Here is a 22,309-nt window from a genome sequence, read left to right on the forward strand (position 1 = left end):
CATTAATGACATTGCAATAAAAACTAAACTTATCGTTAATACCTTTTTATCAGAAATGGGTAAACATACACATGAGCGAAGACAAATAATTACCAGTACCTACATTTTGAAAACTAATATGTACACAATCCCCCTTCATTGGCGAACATGTTCTCTCTTTTCTATATAAAAATAATTATTCTTTGATTACTTATTTTTATCAAACTGTCCCTCCTTGGTTAACGTTCGTTCTATGATGACTATGTTCTTGTCTTCGGATAGTTATACATATAAATGTTCATGTCTTTAAATGACTAAATAGTCTTGAATTAAGACGGTTATAAACAAAGAACTTCCTGACTTCAGATGGCTATATAATCTTTACTTAAGATGGTTAGAGATAGAAAAAAGTCATGTCTTTAGATGGCTATATGTTCTTATCTTAAGTTGGCCATACATAAACATGTTCATGTCATTAAATAGCTGTAAATTAATAACTGCATGGCTTTAGATTGAGTTATGTAACTTGTTTTAGATGGTTATAAATATACATGAACATGTTTTCGTTTGTAGATGGCTATACAGGAAGATGTTTACGTCTTTAGAAGTTTATAAATGAATAACTTCATGTATGTAGATAGCTTATTATGATGAATATGTACATGCCATTAGAGGGTGATTAATAATTTTTTCATGCCATTAGAAGGTTTTGAACCCGTATGGTCGTATATGTAGATGGTATGAAATGAATATTTTCATGTTTTTAGATCGTGATACATTTATAAAATATACACATTGATTTTACAATACTTTCACTGTATGCAGACTATGGATTCTAGTGCAACATAATTGAATCCCATTTTTTTTTCTTTTATGCGTTTTTATGAAATTTCATTTTATTTTCACATCTTATATTTTTCCTTCAGGATGAATGTGATCCAGTCATTAGATTGTCGAATAGGATTATGATCATGTCTTCAAATGGGTATACATGAATACGTTCCTTTGTTAAGAAAGTTATAAATTAATATGTGCATATCTTTAGATGGCTATAAATGTTCACGTCTTTTGATGGTAAAAAAGTGAATATATTTATGCCTTTGCATGTTTCAAATGAATGTGTTCTTGTCTATTGATAGTAATGAATGAATATGTTCATGTCTAAGGAACGTTACAAATGAATTTTATTTTCTTAAAAAGACTATTAATGAATATGTTCATGTCTTTATATGATTTACGAACATTTTAATGAACCATTATTATATTTTATAGGAGATCACATTGATTGACAGCAGCTTCTTTAATCATGGCATCTTGTAGTACAGTAATGTTCTTTATTGGGATAATTTAACACCAACACCAACTATGTAAATGTAAATGCCTGTAACAGCAACATGTTTCATAGTTTAAGTATCGCGGGGCAGCCCATATGTTATCATCATATGCAGATCCTTGTATCAATATTCAAGCTACCGGCTACATATACGCTCGTCTATTATTGTTGTTGTTGTTGTTGTTGGTGGTGATGATGATGATGATGATGATGATGATGATGTTGTTGTCATGTTTTCAGAAATGTAGGCATTGTGTTTATTGTCACTGGTAACCGATGAACAGTATTTAATTTGAATAGTTTGAAAGGTAAAAGAAGTGAACACCGACGACACCAACTGCACCGACTATGACATTAAAAATAAACGAGGACGGTATAATTTTACTAACGATTTATAATTTTGGTTTAAACAATATTTATTTCGATATAATATTTACAATTAGTTAAGTTCTACAAAAATGAGCATAATCAAAATTAACAAAGACCAAATACGTAATGCATCGAAACATAAAAACATGTAAATTATGCAAAAACAAAAGTGTAAACAGAATTGGGAAGAAAGCCTTGGGGCTTATACTATGTCTCTCTTCTTTATAATTTTGATATATGGATTGCATCTAAAAGGATACTGTTTCATAGAAGACATCCAACTTCGAGTTAAAATATAATTGCTGCACTGTTGTTTTTTCTTTACAAAAAAATGTCTATTTGATAATTATGCTTTAAGTGATTATTTTTCTGCAGTGGTATGAGAGTTTTAACATCGCATTAAGAATCTGATGATGAATATCACCTCTTGAACTATCTCAATTACGAACAGTTCATTATGGAAGTAGAATAGGAGGTGTGTTTCTATAAATGAGTTCTTAAGCTCGAAACTCCTTCGCAAGAAATCTTCTAATACAGATCGATCTTAAGATATAATTGGTAAGATGATGCTCATTATCCTAAAAAAGTTATTTATGAGAGGTCTTAAAAGCTCTCCATCACTGGTGTGTCCTCTTAATTGAGTATTATGCAAGTAGTGTCAGCACAAAAACGTAAGATTTATTAATCATTGGGAATGAAATGTTATTCGGCTGGTCTGTGTCACTGTATCACAGAATACTATATTGACCGAGACCGCAGTGAACACTATATAATATGAGACCATAATGAAAACTATATAGCACGAGGCCACACGCTATATGGCACGAGCCTGCAGTGGACACTTAATCGCACGAGCCCGCAGTGGACACTATATGACACGGGACCGCAGTGAATACAGTATGTTTCGAGACTGCATTGAACACTATATGCCACAAGACCGCAGTGAATACAATAAGGTTCGAGACTGCAGTGGACACTATATGCCAACAGGACGCAAAATGTGAAACTTGGTGATTACGTTATAATACTTTCAAAGCAGTCTCCAAAGACGTTCTTCAAGGATCTATTCTTTAACAGATCCTTTAAACATCTGTATCAATGATAATTTTCACTTTGACCACCATACCGCCCTTTAAAGTAAAATTGCTTTTAATATATCAATTTATTGTCCTTTTACTTGGCATTTCTTTGTTGAAACTTATACTAAACAACTGGAAAAATACAAGACAGGGCGCTCCGCTTTCTATATGATGACTATACCTCTGATTATGACAACCTTCTCCAAAGATCAAAGCTTCCCACACTCAAGCTAAGAAAAGAAGGCTTGAAGCATATCATTAGCGACACACAAATTAATGCATAAACAAGGGTCTACATATTTACATGATATTTTTAGTATAAAACAAAACTCTTTCAATTTAAAATACAAGAATATTGCTCATCTAGCAAAGGTAAGAACAAGTAGTTAAGGAAGCAACGTATTTCGTTCCAGTGCCCAAAACTTGAAAATTACTCACGGTATATTTAAGAGAATAATTCATTTTCAGAAATGTTAAAGCTTAATTCCTAGCATGGAGAGAGATGCTATTGTGTCTCGTGATCATAGTTTTATGTAAAACTATGTTGTTTGTTGTTGCCTGCTTTATTGTACATCTGCTTTGCGTGCTTCATTATTTGTCAGCTGTCTGTACCTTTCGTATTATCTGTGTGCCACCTGCATTAGGCATTTGCATTGTTTGTCTAGATCTCAGCTTAATTGATGCTTATATTTGTTTCTCATTATTGCATTATACTTTAGAAAGTGGTAGTTTTATTTATGTAATTATTGCACATTTCTTACTATAACTACTCTTTTATGTACACTAAGAAGCTGGTGCCAATTATTTCATCTACGATCTGATCGAGGTGATAACATGATTTCTATACAATTTCCTAATCTATAGCGCATTTAGTCTTAATTATGTAACGATCAGCGGCGGCAGCTAACTTTAACCTATGTATATTTGTTTAATGCTTGCCATACCCATAAAAGTCTTTGTATTTACGTATTCAATGTGCCATTTAAATATCTTATTCATTCTTAACCGCATGGCTTTGACCTATCTGTGATTATCATACAATAACTAGCCAATTTAATCTTTGTTATGATCTCAGCTCAATATTGCTCTCATTTAGTGTCATTTTATAAACATATATATATATATCCATAAATTAAGATTATATTTTAATGTGTAATTACACATGCATTACTATTTTATATAAATCCTCTTCTTATTTGTTAAATGATTATGTCGGTAAAAAAGTTATCCATTGCTTATTGACTTGATATTGACTTGACTTGACTAGAGATCATGACAGTATGTAGTACCAATGCACTGTAAATGGTGCCCGTATTCTGCCCAAAACCAGTTTATGCCTCAATACACACATGGCGATCTTGAGAACATTCAGAGAGTCTAGTATTCAACAGTTTTGTAAACAATTCCCCACAGAGCTTTTCACAGTAATACCCATATATTTTTTTTATTTACAGTGCATTTCTTACGTGTTGGTACAATCATTCCTTCTGTACATTCATGTTTAAAAAATAACCATAATTAAATAACTTATTAATCATTGCACAATAAACATTACAAACTACCCCATAATAAAAGCCGAAATTGTAAAACTCAGTTATAAAGTAATCTGGCCCACTGGCATTATTGAGTTTTTTTACAAGCTTTTCCAACTTCAGCAACAGTGAACAAGGTATTTAATTATTGGATCATACTATTTAATTCATCGGCTATACTTAAAGTGTATGTTTCTTTAAAATTAAAAAACACATCGTAAAACACGATATTTAAAAAAAAATGAAATCCTGACTATTTTGTTTTTCCTTTAAAAGTCTCAAAAAAACTTCAAAATTAGAATATTACAAACACTTTACCAAAACAAAACTGTGAGCTTAATTTTATTCTGTTATAAGGGACTAATGAGTGTTCTAGAATTTAGGGCCAGTTGTTAGGCAATAACGTCATAAGTATTAAATTATATCAATGCACGAATAACTGTTTTATATCACCGTGTATAAAACATAATAGAAGGAAATTTAGAAAAAGAAAAACAACATGAAAATTACAATACTTCTTTCAGAAAGCATTTAAAGTCATGTCAAATACATTTGTATCCGGATGCGAAGCCTATTTGCATCGATCGTTAGCCGCCGAAAAGCATTCGGGCCTCGAGCGGTTCATTGCAAACAAGTTCTCAATGTGATGAACGCGAAATTTGACGACCACTCCGCTAACGAACTTTTATAGCAATTTGTCAATGCAAGTCATAATCGCACTTAAACGTATACTGCATTATACGAAAATTTAGAATAAAATATTCCGTAAAATATATTTGATTACAGGAAAATCATAGTAGTCAGCGTAAATGTTCGTGTCGAGAAATGAAAGCGGAAATGTTGCCAGTTATAAGGAAGCATACAAAACCATTTCGCTTGACATAACTCGTGAGATTTCTTAATAAATAATGTTTGTGGCAATTGAGGTATGTCAAAAATAGATTTTGTCTGACAGTTATATCCGAATTTAATACAGGGTTTGACGCCAAGCATCAGAGTATTTTTATATACTTGGATCAATGTGGTAGGTCGGTTTCTGCTGCTAAATAAGTGCATTACTAACGCGCGTATTCAAAGATATCAGTGACACTCAAGTAAGATATCAGTGATACTCAAGTAGCTTGGTCCGCGCGATCGCTTGGACTGTTGAGTGTACGTTGGGTGTAGACAGAACGACAGAAGTATTTATTTCGACTTGTAAATCGTCAATACAAAATATACATAGTTGATACAAATTTCAAAAACAACATATACAATTCTTTGTATATCTTAGTGACACGTTCATGTTTTTGAAAAATGCCCTTCTTCGTTTGACGAACTTAAGTGTGGCAAATCATAAGGAGTGTTAAAATAAGGATACTGACGGCTGGAACCCTTCACCAAAAGTTAATATATGCTCAAATATTGTCTTTAAAGTCTACGATTTTAAATAGCGTTAGTTACGCGATTCAACAAAAAGGCTTAAATGTTAAGTTATCCTTATATTTGTGTTTAAATCCTTAAGGACGTAAGGTTTTTGTCATTTTTTTATATTTTTTCTTGACTGTAACGGCAGGGGTTTGCACCCCACTACAGGCAGACTATTGTTTATACTTTAAACATTTATTTCTGCCATTATGGTATCTTAGAGTAAAATAGTTCTAATATAAGAGTTTTCCAATGCGTTAAGTGGTCCCAAGCGATGAGCGAGTCCCTTAAAATAAAAAAAATAAAAAAAACTTTTATGTGTCAAGAATACAGTATATTATACAAAATTCAATTTAACGGTGATCACGAGGATGCATTACTTCCAAATTCATTACAATACATTGATGACAATGATACACCCAGACCTCAGTACCATAGCGCAAAAGAAAATCTATCAGTGGTAGTTTTGCGCGGATACCGGTAATAGGAATTTACTGCAATGTCAAGGTAAGTAATTTATTTCCGGATATATAAGAAACCACGTGTACTGATATTACAATTCAGAGTGTTTTCTAATGGGCTAATACTCTGTGGATATCTAGTGTAAGCTAAGTCTAAACACTTCAACATCTGGATCTAACTATATTTTTATATTCACGGAACAGGAGTTGTTATTGCACTTCCACGTCTGGAAAAAAAACTTCCATCGTAACTGCTTGTTCATTTTTTAAGAAATAATATGGCTCGTAAATATAACAAGTCAATATATCAATGAGTTATTCAATCAAACAATCAATATTTGATTCAATTAATCTATTATTTAATCGATCAATCAATCAGTAAATAAATAAACAAATTAATCAATCAATCATCAATCAATAAATAAATTAATAAATATATCAATGATCATTTCAGGAATAAACCAATCAATTGATCAACCAATTAAAATGTAGGTGAGTGAGTGAGCGAGCGAGCGAGCGAGTGAGTGAGTGAGTGAGTGAGTGAGTGAGTGAGTGAGTGAGTGAGTGAGTGAGTGAGTGAGTGAGTGAGTGAGTGAGTGAGTGAGTGAGTGAGTGAGTGAAACATTAATAAAACATAAATAAAACATAAATAAAACAAATAAATAAATAAATAAATAAATAAATAAATAAATAAATAAATTAATAAATAAATAAATAAATAAATAACATATGTCTTACGACACTGTCACTGGTCATGGCTCCTTCTTAGGCGTAAAATGTCAAAACTCCACTATAGCCCTGCATTCAGGTTAACAGTTGCTCTTGTTAGCAAACTTGTTTTGTTTTTATCCTTTTGAACCGTAGCGCATAAACTACAAGCGGGGAGCAAACTCGCACTCTTTAGCTATTGCAAGAGAATTTTAGCGTTATCTGCACTTAGGGCAGGAAGACAAGACAATACACGCAACTCAAGATCATTTAATTTAAACTGTATAAAATAGTCGTATGTAGCTATTGTGTTTACATTATGGCTACCTGATAAGGAATGGCTATGGGGGTCATAGTATGTTGGTGGGCTTGCATGCAACATAAACAAAACAAGAAGGCATATATGTTTAGAAATTTTGTTTAAAGAATACGAAATAGTTACAGGGTAATTAACTTAGTATGGTTAATTCGTAGCTGTTGATGTTTGTTGGTGTTTTCGGTTGGAAGGTATATGCTTTTGAATGGCAGTGTCACTAACCAGTGGCACCTACGGTTTCGGGAAGGAAGATGCGCTAGAAGACGATTCCCGATGAAACCTTCCTTTTAAGGTAAGAAAATAAAATATATTGTGTAGAGTGACAAGCGACACATTTTGAGAAGTTTAGCTTATGAACTAGATGTTTCAATTTCTATGGTGCATATAATTGTGTAAACAGAGTAAGGCATGCCTTAAATGTACGCGCTTGGTGTCGAAACCGGAGATTACTTCTCGGCGAGTTCGTGTGCCAATATGAGCGTGAAGGCGAATAATTCCTCAACCGCATAGTTACAACCGACGCGACTTGGTTATGGCTCTTCGACCAGGAGACGACAGCCAGTTCCTGTATATAGAAAATAATACAAAGACGCACAAGTAGAAATAAAAAGGTGGAACATGCATTTTCATGTTTTTCACGGACTTCCTAGGAAGGGCATGATCCTACAGCACCCAGGTCCCGATGCCCAGACAGAAACCGCTAGTAACTGTTCGAAAATAAGCAGATAAATATTAAAAACATAATTATAACGTTATTTAGGTGTTTTAAAAATTAAAAAATTATATATAATATATTAGAAATGGTTACCTACAGTTTAAAATGTTAAAAATATACTGTTTTGGAATTATTGTCACGATTCCTCGTTTGACTTAGTTTTATCCCTTCATGTTCTCAGGTGTGATTTGATGCAGGCATTTAAGAGGAAAACCCCCCAAAATATCGACCCGAGCGCGTAATTGTCCATCACGATAACGCTCAAGGACACAGGGCTGTACCCTCCTTGAAATCAACCTGTTTCTTTTAATTCTTCAGCATCTACCCTACAATCCAGATCTTCCTCCAGATTTTTCCCGGAGATAAAGAAGTGCTTAAAGGCATACGCTTTGATGACGCCAGTAAGTTTCGTATGTATCCACAAAATGTCGTTTTGTCATACAACAGCGGCTGATTCAGCTGGTTAAAGATACATAGAAAATACATTCAAATCTACAGTGATTACGTTGAAATAGTGTGTCTGAATCTTTGACGTAATCACGATACGCATGATTGTGTAACATATATCAGTGAGCTTTGTATGTATACGCAAAATGTTGTTTCTCATACGAGATTGCCTGGTTCAGCGATTATTTGGTGAAATGGTCGCATAGTTAGAAAAATGCATTCAAATTTGCCGTGATTACGTTAAAAAGTGTGGCTGAATCTCTGACATCATCATGACGTCATTTGTTGTTCTATGGCGTGCCCTGGGAACGCCTTACTGTGTTATTGTTATTTGCTGAGGTTTTTTTTCAATGTATTTCAATATATTAACCTAATATTGATACATCGTGAACAAAACATATCAGCCTTCAAAATATATATGTTTTCCAATTATATCCTCTTTTACCATTCAAGGAACAATTTCCAAGATCACAACAAGAAAAACTGTTACTGATGGAATCTGGACAAACACTTACATAAACGCATATTGATCATACTACTGTATATTGTCTAAATGTTATTAAAATTGTTATCAAAGGCAATAGAATCAGAAATCAAATCACGTTCCCAGGCTATATGCAAGAGGCCGACTAACTTAAAAATGAATACACCTAGGACCTTAACACACGATTTAACAGGCGTTTCAAGAAAATTAGACAATGTTTTTTTTTTATCCTTCGACATTTAGTTCTCTAGTGTGTATTCATACAAAGACAATTCTGAAAACAAGTTTGCTTATCTTTGTATAACATGGCGCCAATAAATGTCTTTGGGCTCTACAATTCATTTATTATTAGACCAATACCAAGGTTGTTTGTAAATGACACATATCGTGAATAATAACGTGTCCAGAAATTTTAAAATGCTCAAGTTATATGTTTTGCCACTTTCTAGAATGTGTTAAATAAACCTAACGACGTTGACTTTGTAAATTTGGCTGTTAAAAAACGACATTTTGTATAGTCTGATTTGATTGATCAATTCACTAGAAAGATTAGGAATAGTCGAACGTTTAAGGTATGTCATTTAAACATAAGATCAACCATTAGCAAATCCTGTTGACAGCTGTATGGGTCGCATCACGAAACGTTCAAGCTATAAGACCCTCGGATGGCCACCATTAGGAAATACGTTTCACTCTTTAGCATTCGGAATAAATTTTAATGTAACGCTTTGCCAATAACTCATTTTCTTTGCTCCATTTACTCAGTAATTTCCACACATATAGGGCTGCATATCTATTATTTTTGTTCTTGGTATTGTGTTGAAAAGTCATACGTTTTCATGGTTGAGGCGACGAACCGTTTAATCTTAAAGCTACTTACAGCATGTAAAGAAATTATTGATGCACTAGAACATGTGAATTCCAGAGTTTGCAAGGGATGCAATTGACTAAAAACAACAACTTGTTCGACACTTAATGACTTTTAGGAATACGTGGTACTGTTGGTTTCTTTTTATGTTCGTTTTAACTTGAAGTTGAGCATTATATTCATCATTGTTGGAAAATGACAAAAACAAGGTTAACAGTTTCTGCAGAAACCTTTAAAGCTAAAAAGGCAGGGAGCTCTAAATGAAGTACGCACAACAATGAAGAAAAAACTACTTTATTAATTATAAGACATAAATACTAACATCCTTTCTCGCATATAAGTGATACAAAAATTTCAAAACAAACACTAAAGCAGGAAAGTTTAAAACTATATTTTGGTTCAACAGAAATTGTCTTGGGTAATCGAAAAATGTTTTTTAGATCATAACTGAATATAATATTTTATACAATCGATAAGGAGCAAAAAATGTTTTGGACTTTAAATATTCGACAGATTTTGCCTCATTTGCAGATAATGTTTGTTTTAATTACGGAAAACCAAATGTTTTGAAGCGTCAAATACAAACAAATCAGATTTGTTATATGTTTCGGTTTCGTTGAAAATGTTCTTCGACAGTAACGGTTGCAAACATTTTTAAGAAATCCTTGCCTCTGTTTAAGAGGAAAACCATTTATAAAAATCACAAAACAAATTCATTCAACGATTTATTGATAGTAGTTAAAAGGTGATACATGTGTCGGATTGTTTAATGCACGAAAGACTCACTAAGATTATAACGTATTCGCAATACCAGACGTATCACTTCCTTTTTATCACATACAGGCAATAGTTATTCCAGTACCTCAAAAACGTCCGTGATTTGCAGAATATAATTGAATAGAATAGAATAGCACTGATGATATGATGTCCGAAGACTCTTCGAGCAATACGTGATTTGGCATGCTGACGACCGCATGCTAAAGGCAATATATGTGATTTGGCATGCTGGAGACCGCTAGCGCCTGGCGAGATATGTGATCTGGCATGCTGGAGATCGCTAGCAACGGGGGAAATACGTGATCTGTCATGCTGGAGATAGCTAGCGCCGGGAGAGATACGTGATCTGGCATGCTGGATAATCGCTAGCGTCTGGCGGGATACGTGATCTGGCATGCTGGAGACCGCTAGCGCCTGGCGAGATACGTGATCTGGTATGCTGGAGATCGCTAGCGCCTGGCGAGATACGTGTTCAGTCATGCTGGAGACCGCTAGTGCAAGGCGGGATACGTGATCTGGCATGCGGGAGATCGTTTGCGACTGGCGGAATACGTGATTTGGCATGCTGGAGACCGCAAGCGCCTGGCGAGATACGTGATCTGGCATGCTGTTGACCGCTAGCGCCTGGCGGGATACGTGATCTAGCATGCTGGAGATCGTTTGTTCCTGGCGGAATACGTGATCTGGAATGCTGGAGACCGCTAGCGTCTGGCGGAATACGTAATCTGGCATGCTGGAGATCGCTAGCGCCTGGCGGGATACGTGGTCTGGCATGCTGGAGATCGCTTGCACCTGGCGGGATACGTGATCTGGCATACTGGAGACCGCTAGCGCCTGGCGAGATACGTGATCTGGCATGCTGGAGATCGCCAGCCCCTGGCGAGATACGTGATCAGTCATGCTGGAGACCGCTAGCGCCGGGCGCGATACGTGATCTTGCATGCTGGAATTCGCTAGCGCCTGGCGGATACGTGATCTGGCACACTTGAAACCGCTAGCTTAGGGCAAGATACGTGATCTTGCATGCTGGAGACCGTTAGTTCATTGCGATATACGTGATATTGCATTCCTGAGACGTCTAGCTCATGTCGATATACATGCTCTGGCATTCCGGAGACCGCTATCTTATAGAGATACAATATCTGGCATGTTGGAGACCGCTAGCTAATGGTGAAACACGTGATCGGTCATGCAGGATTAATTTCCGTTCTAGGTAAAAGGCCAAATTACGGGATGCTACAATGTAGCATCAATGGTTTAAACCACAATACACTGATAGTATTTATGTTGTCAGCATGGGATTAATGATGTCATTGTTTATGGCTGCCTGTCGCAAATAAGTAATGGTATCCTAGGGAACATACTAGTTCCCTCGTGCTCAAATCTATATCGACCTGAGCGCCTATAATAAGGCAATGACACTCTGCAGTAATTTATATTATCCTAACAAATGGACTGTGGTAATAAGTAATCGTATATGAAACTGTAAATGAAGGCACTTCGGGCAAATATAGTGACCGAATGCTTATTCTGAAACTTTGGTAATGATATACGCTTCCCTAGAACAAGAAACCATCACCGATAAACACAGTATTAACAATGATAATGAAAATAAGACAAAGACATAACAGTCACCCCGGTTGAATGCCGTATTGAATTTAACGTAATTGACTGATTTGTCTTTACTCTTGGGCCAGATATATCTATGCGTACGTGACTTTATGTCTTACAATAATTAGTAATGAACATTAGTAGTTTAATTATCACTTGAACAAGCCTTCAAGCGTCGAAGTGTGTCCGTACCTGCATTATATATGACACTATCAACGACTCACTAAATAAATGCTAGCAGGCAGGTGTTAAAATATTTAATAGTCTTATATCAATTTCGACGAGATCTGTCTACATAATTGAGCGAATAGAAGGAAACTAACGAACAAAACTGCAAGCCGATTAACCAATTTAAATATACAATAAAAACATTCCATTTATACATTAACATGTTTATTTTTGGGACCGTTTTCCTCAAGACTGAAGAAATTGTTTTTGGCGAAACAAATTTACACTGATCACGAAACTCTTCAAATTACTTTAAACTTGTTTTACCTAGATTTAAAAGAAATTAATATTGCCAAAGGAAATGTTGCTTTCGTTTGCACGATGTTACGCAGTCTTTCAGTCGAGTCCAGGGATATATGCTTTTAAGAAAGTTATCCCTCTAACCTTAATGTCTTAATGTATATGACTAATTTGTCAGTAGTTAAATAGAAGAGCTTCAAAACTTCATCCTCATCCGCGGACTTAGTTATTTATATAAATGCATAACAACACTAAAAACTCTAGCTATCATAACTGAAATTCACCGTATGTTGCGACATAAAGGGGGTGTTATGGTAGGACTCTTTTCTGGTGACCTATATCACGACCAGCTCACACTTTTTTTACTCACCGAAAGAGACGTGATGCCGGTCACCAGAAAAGCATCTTATTGTTATATTCCATTTATTATGTACATTTACATTTATTCCTTTATATTTTTTTCAATTTCAAAATTAATTTAATTTACCGCTCTCATATCATGTGCTACTGTTATAAGATCGATCATTTGAGGCAAACACTGTGGAAACATGTCTTTGACCTTGAAGGTGCGGTTTATTTTAGAAAGTTCATGACTCTAAGTGGGAGAGAACAGTGCCTCAGTATATTGAACATTTCGGCAGAAATGTCAGATTTGAAATTGTCTAGATGGGATTTAGCAAAGGTGCTTAAACATGTGTTTGAATTTGCGTATTATAACGTGGACTTACACATAAAGGCAGTGCATATATCGCCTCTTATGAAAGCGCGTTTGCTAAGAATGAAATATTCATCATTATATTGCATTTCGTGTCGTTGCTGTTGTTATTACTTCTTTAAATGCTCAATGACTGTAATAACTGCTATTTTTATTGACTACTCATTTGAACACTTAGTCTTAGTCTGCCACACTATTGATTCAATATACTGAAATCTTGATGTAATATATGAGCAATAATAACCCCAAATATGTAAGGTAATACAAATAACTTCAATTTGTTTTTACTCTTATAAACAAAAAAACTTTTCACATTTGTATTTCCATATAAATTAAATCGTTTACGTTTGATTCCCCTTATGCAGTATGGAGTTTAGAATTTCGCTTTAGCCTCTAGGTTCCAAAACCCTGCAATTATAAACAAGTTAACCAAACACCTCGGGCAATTACTCATGAGTAGTTATCTTCACTGACCTTGCACGTATAGGTGTATTCATACCTCAAATAAAAATAAAAACACCAGTTCATTTATTTTGTATGTTTATATCTTGTCCATTGTTGTGTATATAAAACCATACATTATTTGACATTTGTATTGTACTTTGGTACCAACTAAACCTGCTGTATATATGTCATCCTCTCTATTTATGGAAGAAATAAAAGATCTATCTGTCAAATTTACACCAATGGAATAGCTGGCACGTATGAAAATGTAACATACTTTTGTGTATTGAATCGAGGGGAGGCTTCGCCAGCTAAACAAGTCAGCAGTCAAAGAATTCACTTTACTGAGACAAATAAAAAAAAGTTCCGAATCTCAGCAAAATACATATACTGGTAATATGAAAACAAAAGTTAAATGTCACTGCATATAAACACAATAGTTAAATGTTACTGCATATAAACACAATAGTTAAATGTCACTGCATATAAGCACAATAGTTAAATGTCACTGCATATAAGCACAATAGTTAAATGTCACTGCATATTAGCACAATAGTTAAATGTCACTGCATATAAACACAATAGTTAAATGTCACTGCATATAAACACAATAGTTAAATGTCACTGCATATAAACACACTAGTTAAATGTCACTGCATATAAACACAATAGTTAAATGTCACTGCATATAAACACAATAGTTAAATGTCACTGCATATAAACACAATATAAAATGTCACTGCATATACACACAATTTAAACGGTACCATTTGTACTTGTATAAACACATCGTTTTTGTAGTTCATACGTAATGCGGGCATTTTAACAACAGTGAATGGTCGGAGGATATCATGGCGATCATTTTTATGCATACATGAGTTTTTTTCAATCGCTTTTTCTATCGATAATGCGATTCATATGTTTTGCGAGCTGCTCACGTTGATGTTTTTTTTGAGATAGGGCACAAAATGGGCCCATAAAATGAAACCTTCGAATATTGTAACGCCTATAAGACCATAGTTACAGTGGTTACACTGGTTTATTGTAAGGCGTGTATGCTGACAATTGTGTTACAACCGGTTACATCGAAGATTTTCAAAGTTCAACTACAAAAAATCGAGTTTTCAGGTCGACATATGATCAGAGTTATGCAGTTACATTGGTTACAATGAGTTACAGCAAAGTTTTTGAAAAGTTTGAAAAAGTGTTTTTTCTATCCCAAATAGCGGGTTACGCGGTTACATTGGTTACAACTGGTAACATCGGTTACATCGAAAATTTTCATCAAAAATCGAGTTTTCAGGTCGATATATGATCAGAGTTATGCAGTTACATTAGTTACAATGAGTTACAGCAAAGTTTCTGAAAAGTTTGAAAAAGTGTTTTTTCTATCCCAAATAGCGGGTTACGCGGTTACATTGGTTACAACTGGTTACATCGGTTACATCGAAAATTTTCATCAAAAATCGAGTTTTCAGGTCGACATATGATCAGAGTTATGCAGTTACATTGGTTACAATGCGTTACAGCAAAGTTTCTGAAAAGTTTGAAAAAGTGTTTTTTTCTATCTGAAATAGCGGGTTACGCGGTTACATTGGTTACAACTGGTTACATCGGTTACATCGAAAATTTTCATCAAAAATCGAGTTTTCAGGTCGACATATGATCAGAGTTATGCAGTTACATTAGTTACAATAAGTTACAGCAAAGTTTCTGAAAAGTTTGAAAAGGTGTTTTTTTCTATCCCAAATAGCGGGTTACGCGGTTACATTGGTTACAACCGGTTACATCGGTTACATCGAAAATTTTCATCAAAAATCGAGTTTTCAGGTCGACCTATGATCAGAGTTATGCAGTTACATTGGTTACAATGCGTTACAGCAAAGTTTCTGAAGAGTTTGAAAAAGTGTGTTTTTCTATCTGAAATAGCGGGTTACGCGGTTACATTGGTTACAACTGGTTACATCGGTTACATCGAAAATTTTCAAAGTTCAACATCAAAAATCGAGTTTTCAGGTCGACATATGATCAGAGTTATGCAGTTACATTAGTTACAATAAGTTACAGCAAAGTTTCTGAAAAGTTTGAAAAGGTGTTTTTTTCTATCCCAAATAGCGGGTTACGCGGTTACATTGGTTACAACCGGTTACATCGGTTACATCGAAAATTTTCATCAAAAATCGAGTTTTCAGGTCGACCTATGATCAGAGTTATGCAGTTACATTGGTTACAATGCGTTACAGCAAAGTTTCTGAAGAGTTTGAAAAAGTGTGTTTTTCTATCTGAAATAGCGGGTTACGCGGTTACATTGGTTACAACTGGTTACATCGGTTACATCGAAAATTTTCAAAGTTCAACATCAAAAATCGAGTTTTCAGGTCGATATATGATCAGAGTTATGCAGTTACATTAGTTACAATGAGTTACAGCAAAGTTTCTGAAAAGTTTGAAAAAGTGTTTTTTTTCTATCTGAAATAGCGGGTTACGCGGTTACATTGGTTACAACTGGTTACATCGGTTACATCGAAAATTTTCAAAGTTCAACATCAAAAATCGAGTTTTCAGGTCGACATATGATCAGAGTTATGCAGTTACATTAGTTACAATGAGTTACAGCAAAGTTTCTGAAAAGTTTGAAAAATTGTTTTTTTCTATCCCAAATAGCGGGTTACGCGGTTACATTGGTTACAACCGGTTACATCGGTTACATCGAAAATTTTCATCAAAAATCGAGTTTTCAGGTCGACATATGATCAGAGTTATGCAGTTACATTGGTTACAATGCGTTACAGCAAAGTTTCTGAAAAGTTTGAAAAAGTGTTTTTTTCTATCTGAATTAGCGGGTTACGCGGTTACATTGGTTACAACTGGTTACATCGGTTACATCGAAAATTTTCATCAAAAATCGAGTTTTCAGGTCGATATATGATCAGAGTTATGCAGTTACATTAGTTACAATGAGTTACAGCAAAGTTTCTGAAAAGTTTGAAAATGTGTTTTTTTCTATCCCAAATAGCGGGTTACGCGGTTACATTGGTTACAACCGGTTACATCGGTTACATCGAAAATTTTCAAAGTTCAACATCAAAAATCGAGTTTTCAGGTCGACATATAATTAGAGTTATGCAGTTACATTAGTTAAAATGCGTTACAGCAAAGTTTCTGAAGAGTTTGAAAAAGTGTTTTTTTCTATCTGAAATAGCGGGTTACGCGGTTACATTGGTTACAACTGGTTACATCGGTTACATCGAAAATTTTCAAAGTTCAACATCAAAAATCGAGTTTTCAGGTCGATATATGATCAGAGTTATGCAGTTACATTAGTTACAATGAGTTACAGCCAAGTTTCTGAAAAGTTTGAAAAAGTGTTTTTTCTATCCCAAATAGCGGGTTACGCGGTTACATTGGTTACAACTGGTTACATCGGTTACATCGAAAATTTTCATCAAAAATCGAGTTTTCAGGTCGACCTATGATCAGAGTTATGCAGTTACATTGGTTACAATGCGTTACAGCAAAGTTTCTGAAAAGTTTGAAAAAGTGGTTTTTTTCTATCTGAAATAGCGGGTTACGCGGTTACATTGGTTACAACTGGTTACATCGAAAATTTTCAAAGTTCAACATCAAAAATCGAGTTTTCAGGTCGACATATGATCAGAGTTATGCAGTTACATTAGTTACAATGAGTTACAGCACATTTTTTGAAAAGTTTGAAAAAGTGTTTTTTCTATCCCAAATAGCGGGTTACGCGGTTACATTGGTTACAACTGGTTACATCGGTTACATCGAAAATTTTCATCAAAAATCGAGTTTTCAGGTCGACCTATGATCAGAGTTATGCAGTTACATTAGTTACAATGAGTTACAGCAAAGTTTCTGAAAAGTTTGAAAAAGTGTTTTTTCTATCCCAAATAGCGGGTTACGCGGTTACATTGGTTACAACTGGTTACATCGGTTACATCGAAAATTTTCATCAAAAATCGAGTTTTCAGGTCGACATATGATCAGAGTTATGCAGTTACATTGGTTACAATGCGTTACAGCAAAGTTTCTGAAAAGTTTGAAAAAGTGTTTTTTTCTATCTGAAATAGCGGGTTACGCGGTTACATTGGTTACAACTGGTTACATCGGTTACATCGAAAATTTTCATCAAAAATCGAGTTTTCAGGTCGACATATGATCAGAGTTATGCAGTTACATTAGTTACAATAAGTTACAGCAAAGTTTCTGAAAAGTTTGAAAAGGTGTTTTTTTCTATCCCAAATAGCGGGTTACGCGGTTACATTGGTTACAACCGGTTACATCGGTTACATCGAAAATTTTCATCAAAAATCGAGTTTTCAGGTCGACCTATGATCAGAGTTATGCAGTTACATTAGTTACAATGAGTTACAGCAAAGTTTCTGAAAAGTTTGAAAAAGTGTTTTTTCTATCCCAAATAGCGGGTTACGCGGTTACATTGGTTACAACTGGTTACATCGGTTACATCGAAAATTTTCATCAAAAATCGAGTTTTCAGGTCGACCTATGATCAGAGTTATGCAGTTACATTGGTTACAATGCGTTACAGCAAAGTTTCTGAAAAGTTTGAAAAGTGTTTTTTTCTATCTGAAATAGCGGGTTACGCGGTTACATTGGTTACAACTGGTTACATCGGTTACATCGAAAATTTTTATCAAAAATCGAGTTTTCAGGTCGATATATGATCAGAGTTATGCAGTTACATTAGTTACAATGAGTTACAGCAAAGTTTCTGAAAAGTTTGAAAAAGTGTTTTTTCTATCCCAAATAGCGGGTTACGCGGTTACATTGGTTACAACTGGTTACATCGGTTACATCGAAAATTTTCATCAAAAATCGAGTTTTCAGGTCGACCTATGATCAGAGTTATGCAGTTACATTGGTTACAATGCGTTACAGCAAAGTTTCTGAAAAGTTTGAAAAAGTGTTTTTTTTCTATCTGAAATAGCGGGTTACGCGGTTACATTGGTTACAACTGGTTACATCGAAAATTTTCAAAGTTCAACATCAAAAATCGAGTTTTCAGGTCGACATATGATCAGAGTTATGCAGTTACATTAGTTACAATGAGTTACAGCACATTTTTTGAAAAGTTTGAAAAAGTGTTTTTTCTATCCCAAATAGCGGGTTACGCGGTTACATTGGTTACAACTGGTTACATCGGTTACATCGAAAATTTTCATCAAAAATCGAGTTTTCAGGTCGATATATGATCAGAGTTATGCAGTTACATTAGTTACAATGAGTTACAGCAAAGTTTCTGAAAAGTTTGAAAAAGTGTTTTTTCTATCCCAAATAGCGGGTTACGCGGTTACATTGGTTACAACTGGTTACATCGGTTACATCGAAAATTTTCATCAAAAATCGAGTTTTCAGGTCGACCTATGATCAGAGTTATGCAGTTACATTGGTTACAATGCGTTACAGCAAAGTTTCTGAAAAGTTTGAAAAAGTGTTTTTTTCTATCTGAAATAGCGGGTTACGCGGTTACATTGGTTACAACTGGTTACATCGGTTACATCGAAAATTTTCATCAAAAATCGAGTTTTCAGGTCGACATATGATCAGAGTTATGCAGTTACATTAGTTACAATAAGTTACAGCAAAGTTTCTGAAAAGTTTGAAAAGGTGTTTTTTTCTATCCCAAATAGCGGGTTACGCGGTTACATTGGTTACAACCGGTTACATCGGTTACATCGAAAATTTTCATCAAAAATCGAGTTTTCAGGTCGACCTATGATCAGAGTTATGCAGTTACATTAGTTACAATGAGTTACAGCAAAGTTTCTGAAAAGTTTGAAAAAGTGTTTTTTCTATCCCAAATAGCGGGTTACGCGGTTACATTGGTTACAACTGGTTACATCGGTTACATCGAAAATTTTCATCAAAAATCGAGTTTTCAGGTCGACCTATGATCAGAGTTATGCAGTTACATTGGTTACAATGCGTTACAGCAAAGTTTCTGAAAAGTTTGAAAAGTGTTTTTTTCTATCTGAAATAGCGGGTTACGCGGTTACATTGGTTACAACTGGTTACATCGGTTACATCGAAAAATTTTATCAAAAATCGAGTTTTCAGGTCGATATATGATCAGAGTTATGCAGTTACATTAGTTACAATGAGTTACAGCAAAGTTTCTGAAAAGTTTGAAAAAGTGTTTTTTCTATCCCAAATAGCGGGTTACGCGGTTACATTGGTTACAACTGGTTACATCGGTTACATCGAAAATTTTCATCAAAAATCGAGTTTTCAGGTCGACATATGATCAGAGTTATGCAGTTATATTGGTTACAATGCGTTACAGCAAAGTTTCTGAAAAGTTTGAAAAAGTGTTTTTTTCTATCTGAAATAGCGGGTTACGCGGTTACATTGGTTACAACTGGTTACATCGGTTACATCGAAAATTTTCATCAAAAATCGAGTTTTCAGGTCGACATATGATCAGAGTTATGCAGTTACATTAGTTACAATAAGTTACAGCAAAGTTTCTGAAAAGTTTGAAAAGGTGTTTTTTTTTATCCCAAATAGCGGGTTACGCGGTTACATTGGTTACAACCGGTTACATCGGTTACATCGAAAATTTTCAAAGTTCAACATCAAAAATCGAGTTTGTAGGTTACATCGAAAATTTTCATCAAAAGTCAAGTTATGGAAGGCCTCCAGCCCATATTACATTTTACAATGCAAATCAAATATAACAAAATGCATATATGTAACTAAATAAGAGTTGTGTCTCTTGGTTAACAAGTTAAGTGTTATCTATAGCTAACATGAGTTTATGAATGTAAAGAGCAAGGGATTTAATATGGGCAACATTTTCCGATGCCATCATATTATAGAAATGAACAATGTCAGTATTTCCACGATACCAAGAGAACAAATAATTTTCCCTGATGTCATTAAATTTTAAACACTTAAAAAATACATAATTTTCATCTTCAATAACAAGTATGTCTTTCATCCAACAAACAATAAATACAAAAACGACCATTTCTATCAATACAAATAACCAACCGATTATATATGAAGTTTATGACTAGAGGTTCTAAATCTAGCCAATGATTTCCGTACAGGAAACGGTGAACTGATATTAAGGTATCTTTCAACATTCAATAAAGACTTGAAGCATTTATAAGTATCACAATGTGAGGAATTATTTACATCACCGAGCCATGTTTGTCTACAACAATCAGCAATTCTTATTTTATAATGACAGATAAATATATTTATATCTCCCACATCGTGGGCAATCCAAGCATACCCAAAGCCATATGTAAACAATATTTCTTTTATATAAGTTGCCCAAATACGCCTACCTTAACCATCCAGATTTCTTATAATAATATATGAATTTCTAGTAATACTTTGCATCAATATTTTACACATTTCGACACATAAATAGTGAACATTGGTAATCTACCACATTCATATAAAGCCACACAATTTTTTACAGAACTCTTAACTTCGAGAAAATATTTACAAAAGAAAAGCTGTACTTTTTCAATCTCATTATATTCCTTAAATCCCCAAATTTCTGAGCCAAATGTCAGTATCGGGGAGACCATTGTATCAAAAAGTTAAAAAAAATCATTATGATTAATCGTACCAAATGACAATTGATAGTTTTTAATTGAAAAAAATAGCTTTCCTTGCCTGAGCTGCTTATTTGGATTTAGCTGCAGACCAAGATAGTGTTGGAGTAAACAATAAACTCATATATTTGTACATTGATTGACATCAAGAAACTAGAGATTAGGAATCCTTAGAAACCTTCAAAACGAAAATGGAAGTATTGTACAAAGAACCAACAATACCTAGATATAACATCACAGGTGAACGACTTCATTCTGTTCACCATGCACGTATACGGAAAAAAAATGTAGCAACCATTACAATCATTTGATGCAAACTTCTTCATGTGCTTGTGGAGCTGATATTGAGGACGACAAACACTTTCTATTCCAGTGCAAATTAGTATTTGATAGAACGCATAGAAACATTTAGGGATCCGGGCCTACCGTCCACCTAATATCGAAAAAAATATTGTTTGGCTCCCACAACCTAACTGATGAACATAATGAGTTCCTATTCTATATATGTCAAAATAAATAACGAATACAAAACGAGTTTTGTTAGAGCTGTCTTTCCAGTGTAACTTAAAAAATGAGGTAATGGCTACAAACTTCTTTCCCTCTTTGCATACACTTATAAACATCGCACCTAAATTCAACTGATGTCATTTTAATACTTCAAGTTTATCCCAGCATTTTCTTAACGTAGGAGTTTGTATATTTCATAATTTGTGATAATTTATACATAGTAATTACAATTACTTTTGTTGGTAAAAGTTTGTGTAATCGGGTAGGGCCGATTTCTTACTAGGAAATAAATTAGGTATATATATTGCTCTGATAGTAATAGTAAATATGGTGCAATCGTTACCAAAACTTTAATTGGTTGTACTTGACCACATCCGTATTACAGCGGGTTCTGCCATTCAATTTGCATGCCCGTCCGATATCATACCGTTTTGTCGATAACTAAACATAAATATGGTGATGTGTAACCGCAATTG

The sequence above is a fragment of the Mya arenaria genome, chromosome 15 (genome assembly GCF_026914265.1).
Source record: "Mya arenaria isolate MELC-2E11 chromosome 15, ASM2691426v1".
In the NCBI taxonomy this organism is placed as follows: Eukaryota; Metazoa; Mollusca; class Bivalvia; order Myida; family Myidae; genus Mya; species Mya arenaria.